The sequence below is a fragment of the Nomascus leucogenys genome, chromosome 13 (assembly GCF_006542625.1).
Source record: "Nomascus leucogenys isolate Asia chromosome 13, Asia_NLE_v1, whole genome shotgun sequence".
NCBI lineage: Eukaryota > Metazoa > Chordata > Mammalia > Primates > Hylobatidae > Nomascus > Nomascus leucogenys.
Genome location: NC_044393.1, coordinates 20,760,509 through 20,769,077, shown reverse-complemented (window position 1 = coordinate 20,769,077; position 8,569 = coordinate 20,760,509).

The following is an 8,569-nucleotide window of genomic DNA, read 5'->3' as shown; positions in this document are numbered from 1 at the left end:
GTGTAAATGCCTCAGCTTCCTCACCTCTGAGGTGGAATAACTTCGAGGGCATGCTGTGCACTGGTTCCCAGAGCTCCCTGGTGGGACTGCGTTGCAGTTGTGCATGCTGGTAACTTGCTTGATTGTGCCCTTTGTATTGGTGGTCTTTCCTTCTCTGTCCCACTTCCTCACTCCCATGACCAATAATATCTCCTCTCAAATAAACTACTTACTCTTAAATTTTCATGTCAGGATCTGCTTCTGGGAAAACCCAAACCAAGCAGGGAGCTAACCCCAAACCTTCTGAAGGTATGGGTGGTGGGTCAAATGAAGTGGAGCCATTGCCATAGTGGGGCCATAGGATGGGCAATGTAGCCCTTTAGGGATGAGGGCCATCGTCTTAGCTAATGTCAAAGTAATTTGATCATAGGAGATGATTCACCCAGGTTAGGGGCATCCCTTTTAATGTCTCCACTGCACATACACAAACACACACACACACCCACACACACAAGTAACTAGACTCTATATCTCTTTCTTTGTGGAACATTTGAACAGAGACCCTTATATTTGACAGAATGCATCTCACCCTTGGGCAAACACAAATCTCTCAAAGAATAATAAAATAAAGAAAAATCACCTACTATAAAAAAATACTTGATGGTAAAAACAACAGCCCAATTCTGCAAAGTCTCTACGAATATTTTCCTGTATATACATTTGAGAAAACTGTAGAAAATCTTCCTAAATATATTCAGAACGATCCAAAAACACATTGCAAGATGTTTAGCATCAGGGGAAGCTGGGTGAAGGGTGTATGGGAACTCTCTATAGTATCTTTGCACCTTTTCTGTAAAACTAAAATTATTTCAAAATAAAACATAAACACAAGACAAGACTAAACAAAACAAAGCAAACATTGCCTCTATGAAAGAAATGCTCTGAAATCAGAAAACACTTTTGGCAGGAAAAGCAAATGTGATCATCAAAATATCTAAATGAGTGAAGGCCAAACAATGGATTGGATACTGTCAAAACCCAAAGGAGTCACTTTGGAAGATCAGCATGAGTAATTTCGCCTAACTCAGAGGAAAAGTATGAAAAGATGAAAACAATGAGACAAGAGAGAAGAAATGGAAAACGGATCCTGGAGGCTCAATAAGCCCCCATTTGGAATTCTAGAAGGAATGAACAGGACAGATGGAAGAGAAGCAATAATGGAAGAAATAACAGAAGGAAAAGTCCCTCAACTGTAAGAAATGGATCAGATCCCAAGGATGGTGAGTAAGTGCTGGCAGAAAAACCTGCAGAAAGTAGTGACATGGACAGGTGCCAAAGCTCAGCCCCCGGGCCATGCCTGAGCCCCTTGGCATCTGCCCAGGTGAACATCGCACAGAAGAAATGCAAAAAAACACTGCTCTGTCTGCAGTTGCAACACAACAACCAAAGAGATGGAAAAGACTCGGATTCCTGGCATTGCTCCTGGTGACCGGCACATTTGCATAGGTCAGGAACATCTGAGGAGTACACAAAAGAATCCTACGGAGCATGTCTATACAGCTCTAGGAAATGAACAAAGCTAAGGCAGCCTTTGGGAGATTTTCTTGGAGGTGAGGGTGGGGATGGGGGGCTTAGGATTAGGTCTGAATGCAATGTTGCCTCCCACCCTTCCAGTTTCCTTACCTTTCAATGTCTGTGTTTTCCCCATCCCCACTCCATCACTCTCCCTATTCAGACTAGAAAGCTTAGACGACTTTGGACTCATCCTGTTATACCCCAGTCCTACTGGTCTCCAGATGATGACTTTTTCATGATTAGTGTCTCTCTCATATTTTTCCGTCCCTCTACATCCCCAGATCCTCGATCCAAGTCCAAGCTCTTAGATTATTTTAACACTATCCCATGTGGTCTTTATGCTTCCAGCCTCTGAAACCCAACCACCTACTGTGTACCAAGACTTGGACCAAACCAGATGTCACAAACTGAAATGCCCATAGGTGATACAAACGAGTGAGGCAAGCAGGTTTAACAACGGGGAGCAGTGGGGACTGTGGAAACTGGAGGGTGTGACTAAAAGGAAGAGCCACTACTTGCTCCCAGCCCATTATTCCCCATAAAAACCATGACTCAGAGAAGGCCATTTTTTAAATGACCCAGATCTTCCCATTAAAAAAAAACAAAACCCTGAAACTCAGACTTTTTTCTGAAAACTTTTCTCAAGCCTTTAAAACCGAGTTTTTAAAAGTTGACAATTAATTCAATTTTTAAACACTCTGAGTTATTCCTATCTTCTTTGGTCTCTGACATATTCACAACCCCTGGAACAGTGCTCAGGAAATATTCCTGAAGGCTAAGTGTTGCACAGATGCAGTAAGATGAGCAGGATTTTGCATGAGTCTTCATGAAGAATCTAGTTTAGTCTTCACACGGTGGAGTAGGTATATCATTCTTGCCTTAGAGATGAGGAAAATGCACTCACAGAGGGACAGAGGTTCGCCCAAAATCACACAGGCAGTGCCAGTACTGGGATTTAGGTTCAGGTCTCTCTGACCCCACTGCACCACTCAGAAAAACAAGGGACCCTCCTCTGTCACTATCAGCCTGTAGGTTCTTATACAAACCATCCTCGACACTTCCCTGTCCCTCAAACCTACTTCTCTGAGCCTCCTCCAAGTTCCCTTTGTCTGGTTCCCTAAATATTTCCATCACTAGCCCAATCTCATTATCTTCCCCAGAACTACGAAGTGGCCTCTTCTATGTGGCCTCCCTGCCTCCAGTGTTGCCTCTTCCTTCATTATGGTCTCCAAAGTTTTGCCAGATACCATTCTGGCAGAAGGATAATACAAGACTTACAAGACTTTCAAGAGGGGAGATGGCCACGCTCCAAAGCCTACTAGTTGAGTTTCTTCCATATCTAGTCTGACCCACATCCCAACCTCACTGTCCACCACTAATTCCCCAAGTTTACACCACAGCCAACCTCTTCAAACTTCTTTCCTACCATTCCCTACAAGCACTGTGCTTTTCGCTCCTCTTTGCCTTTGACTAGGCTGTTCTCTCCCACAATAATGCTTGTGCTTCCCTTCTCCTTTGAAGGACTCTTACTCACCCTTAAAGACCTGGCTTGAATGGCCCCTCGCAAGAGAACTTCCCTAAGACTTCCAGAGTCACCCACAGTTTTCTCATGGCCTCCTAGTGCCTTGTGATGTTTCCAACAAAGCAGCATATCTCATCTTATGTCACAGCCACTCGATCGTGTATCCGCCTCCTCAAATAGATGGCTCCCTCCTTGTCTTCTTCTATATGACTGTCCTCATGCCTAGCAGATGCATAGATTTCAACAGGTTCAATAAATATGTTGTAAATGAACAAATAATTATAGCTTTGCCCTTTCCATTCACGCAGAGGGAGGAACAAAATATTGTTTATAATGGTCTCATTTAATTCTTTTAATAACCCTACAATTCTGTAATTACATCCATGCTACCAAGGAGGAAACGGACACTCACAGAGATTAATATGCTCCAGATAGGACACTAGTAAGAATTTAAATCCAGGAAGAATAGCTAGTGGATGCTGGTCTCAATATCTAACTGATGGGATGATCTGTGCAGCAAACCACAGAGGTATGTGGCACACATTTAACTCTGTAACAAACCTGCACATCCTGAACATGCACCGCTGAACTTAAAATAAAAGTTGAAAAAAGAAAAGAATTTAAATCCAAGTCTGTGAACTTCCAAAAACCCATTTTGTTCATGATACCCTATTTCCCTTCCATGACAGCAACAGTCCTTTGAATTTTCCCTCTGGAAACTTCTTTTCATCTGGCTCAGCAACATCAGTTCTTTCAGCCATTCCTGACATGTTACAGAGTCCTGACCAACTTGAGCAGATGAAGAAGTTCACCATGCTTCATCCCGCTGATTTGATTCTCACATTTGATCACCACAGCTTCTCCAGGCAAATTCTGCGGATTATAATGGGAATTTGAGGAAAGAATGGGGATGACTCCTTGCATCCCGATCTCCCTCACCAAGAAGAAACATAAAAAGTGCACATCCTCATGACTATCTCCTTTAAAAATTAATGACAGGGTTAGCCTATTCTGTACATCTTATAAGACGGAATTATACAATGTATGGTCTTTTGTGTCTTTTCAGGGGGTCGGGGAGAGGAGAATAAGAAGTGACTGCTAACAGGTATAGGGTTTCTTTTTGGAGTAATAAAAATGTTCTGAAATTAGAGTGGTGACGGTTGCACAAGCTTGTGAATATACTAAAAGCCGCTGGATTGTGCATTTTTTTATTATGGCTACGTATACGTAAAAGTTACCATTTTAACCATCTTTCGTCATACAGTTCTGCAGCACTCAGTACATTCACACTTCTGTACAACCATCACCACCATCCATCTTCAGAATTTTGTCATCCTCCTTGTATTAGTCAGGGTTCTCCATAGAAACGGAACCAATAGGATGTGCGAATTTGCGAATAGTCATGTGTCACTTAACAACAAGAACACATTCTGAAAAATGCATCGTTAGGCAATTTTGTCCTTGTGTAAACATCATAGCATGTGCTTACACAAACTTAGATGGCATAGCCTCCTACACACCTACGCTATGTATGGCCGATTGCTCCTGGGCTACAAACCCGTACGGCATGTCACTGTACTGAATACTATAGGCGATTGTAATACAATGGTAAGTATTTGTATATCTAAACACACCTAATCCTAGAACAGATACAGTAAAAATACAGTAGAAAAGATTTTTTAAAATAGCACACCTGTGTAGGACACTCACCATGAATGGAGCTTGTAGGCCTGGAAGGTACTCTGGGTTAGCCAGTGAGTGACTTGTGAGTAAATGTGAAGGCCTAGGACATTACCGTATACTACTGTAGACTTTATTAACACTGTAAATTTAGACTACACTAAATTTATCAAAAATATTTTTCTGAGCACAGTGGTACACACTTGTAGTTCCTGCTTGTAGTTTCTGATTGTAATTCCATTTTTGGGGGAACTTCCATATTGTTTTTCCGAAATATACATTTTTTTCTTTTTTTTTTTTTTTTTTTTTTTTTTGAGACAGGGTTTCTCTCCTGTTGCCCAGGCTGGAGTGCAGTGGCGCCTCCCAGGCTCAGGCAAACCTCCTGCCTGCCTCAGCTTCCCGAGTAGCTGAGACTATAGGCACGCGCCACCACGCCCAGCTAACTTTTGTATTTTTAGTAAAGATGGGGTTTCATCATGTTGGCCAGGTTAGTCTCCACCTCCTGAACTCAAGTGATCTGCCCGCCTCGGCCTCCCAAAGTGCTGGGATTACAGGCGTGAGCCACCACACCCGGCCCCAAATTGTACAGTTTTTAAACAGTGAATTTTATGGTATGTGGGTTATATCTCAATTTTAAAAGTTTAAATAATGCAGAAGGAACAATGTGAAATATTCTACAGGACAACTAGCCTGGACTCTTTCAAACATCAATGTCTCAAAAAATCAAAAAAAAATCTAGGGGAAAAGTTGCAGATCAAAATAAAGAATAAAGAGACCCAACAACCAACCAAGAAAACGTAGATGAGAGGAAAGGTGGCAGACACTGTTGGTTCATTTACCCAATACCCATTCTCAACTTTTCTTTCTTACCCTCCTCCACTGTGAAGGCTGGAAGGAGAAAAGGTCGAGGGGACTCGATTCCCCAGCCTCTCCCATAGCTCACGGTGGACAGAACTCTTGCAGTTCTGGCCAATGAAATGTAGTAGAAATCTCCAGAACATTTCTGGGGAAGGTTTTGCTTTCATATCTCCTCCTTCTTTCTGCCTGAAAATGCAATGATAAACTGGAAATGGAGCAACATCTTGCAACCATAGGTAACAAGCTCCGCTACACTAAGACTAGGAGAATGGAAACCCCACCTGAGTTCTTGATGGCATCTTTGACTGCCACACCAGCCATGGATTCCCCACCTCTGGACTTCTTGTTACATGGGGTTGGTGTTTGTTTGTTTGTAATTCTTTAAACTATTGTAAGAGTTCCTGTTATTTGCAGTCAAGTGCATTCCCAAGTATTACAGGGAGACTTCCTGTAAGAAAGATGGCAAATTGCCTTAACCTCCCTATACCTCAGTTTCCTCATCTATAAAATAAAAATAATCATGAGGATTAGATGAAGAAACATTGTAGGGTTGGTGTGAGGCTTCAAGTAGTTACTTTGGTTGAAGCACTCAAATGAGAGCTTATGGATAAGAACTCAATACATGTTAGTTGTTACTTTGTTACTATTATTACTAATATTATTCTTGTAGAATGAGAAAATGTTCACAAAATTCCACTCTCTGAAGCTCATCAAATTAATTAAAAAGGAGCCCAGGCCAGGCACGGTGGCTCATGCCTGTAATCCCAGCACTTTGGGAGGCCGTGGTGGGTGGATCATGAGGTCAAGAGATTGAGACCATCCTGGCCAACATGGTGAAACCCCATCTCTACTAAAAATACAAAAATTAGCCGGGCATGGTGGCACGCACCTGTAGTCCCAGTTACTTGGGAGGCTGAGGCAGGAGAATCGCTCAAACCCAGGAGGTGGAGGTTGCAGTGAGCTAAGATTGCGCCACTGCACTCCAGCCTGGCGACAGAGCAAGACTACATCTCAAAAAAAAAACAAAAAAAAAAAAACAGGAGCCCAAAATAGAGATGGAGATTTCAGTGAAGAACCTAGACAGCATCTATGGACTCAGCCACATGCTAGCTTATGAGATGTGGACCAAACCAAAGAGAGATGCCAGGAAGCCATGTAGTTTGATGGACAAGAGCCTGGGCTCTGGAATCCACTTGGCTGAATTCAATTCCTGGATCTGCCACTTATTAGGTTGAAATGTTGGGTGAATCATTTAACCTCCAGATATAGTTTGGCTTTTTGTCCTCTCAATTTTAATGTTGTATGGAATTGTAATCCCCAATGGAGGTGGGGCCTGGTAGGAGGTATTTGGGTCATGGAGGCTGTGATGGTTAATACTGAGTATCGACTTGATCGGATTAAAGGATGCAAAGTATTATTCCTGGGTGTGTTTGTGAGGGTGTTGCCAGAGGAGATGTCAGAATCTATGGACTGGGAGAGCCAGATCCACCCTCAATCTGGGTGGACACCATCTAATCAGCTGCCAGTGCAGCTAGAAGAAAGCAAGCAGAATTTGGAAGGATTTGACTGGCTGAGTCTTCTGGTCTTCATCTTTCTCCTGTGCTGGATGCTTCCTGCCTTCAAACATCAAACTCCAAGTTCTTCAGCTTTTGGACTCTTGAACTTGTCACTTGAACCAGTGACTTGCCAGGGGCTGTCAGGCCTTCAGCCACAGACTGAAGGCTGCACTGTTGGTTTCCCTACTTTTGAGGTTTTAGGACTCGGACTGGCTTCCTTGCTCCTCAGCTTACAGATGGCCTATTGTGGGACTTCACCTTGTGATGGTGTGAGTCAATACTCATTAACAAACTCCCCTTCATATATACATCGATCCTATTAGTTCTGTCCCTCTAGAGAACCCTGACTAACACTGAGATGGATCCCCCCTGGCTTGGTGCTATCCTCAGGATAGTGAGTTCTTGTGAGATCCGGTTGTTCAAAAGTGTGTGGCACCTGCCCCTCTATTGTTCCCACTCTTGCCACATGATGTGCCTGCTTCCCCTTTGCCCTCCAACATGACTGTAAGCTTTCTGAGGCCTCCCCAAAAGCCAAGGAGATGCCAGCATCATGCTTTCCTGTAAAGCCTGCAGAACTGTGAGCCAATTAAACCTCTCTTCTATATAAATTACCCAACCTCAGTTATTTCTTTATAGGAATGCAAGAATGGCCTAACACACTCCATGAGCCTTTGTTTCCTCAGCTGTAAAATGAGGATGATAATAATCCCTAACTCAAAGAGTTGTGAAGATCAAATGAAGTACGTAAGGTGCTTAGCCCAGAGCCTCACCCATGGGAACTGTATTAGATTCTCCATTTCTTATATGCTTTTACTGCTGCTGCTGAGGTTGGTGTTATCTCTAGAGTCTTAGAAAATGTGTTTGATAAATACTTGTTGGAATCATGGAAGGATCAATTGAATAAATGGATGGATGGCTGGGTGGTTCAATAGAAAGATGGATGGATAGAACCTCTTGGAAGTTGGGGGTTAAGTAATATTGAAATAGCCTATTGGTCTTGGAAGGGTAACAACGTCCATATACACACAGCCCCACTAGCACCTGTCTGGACCCCCTCCTCCCTCTCCACAGCATAGAAAAGGTAGCCTTAATCCATAGTCTCAGTGTACACAGTCCTTCACTGATAGTCATTTTTTTTTTTTTTTTTGAGATAGAGTCTTGCTCTGTCATCAGGCTGGAGTGCAGTGGTGCTATCTCAGTTCACCACAACCTCCACCTCCTGGGTTCAAGCAATTCCCCTGCCTCAGCCTCCCAAGCAGCTGGGACTACAGGTGCACACCACCATACTCGGCTAATTTTTTGTATTTTAGTAGAGACGGGGTTTCACCATGTTGCCCAGGATGGTCTCAATCTCCTGACCTTATGATCCGCCCATCCTGGCCTCCCAAAGTGCTGGGAT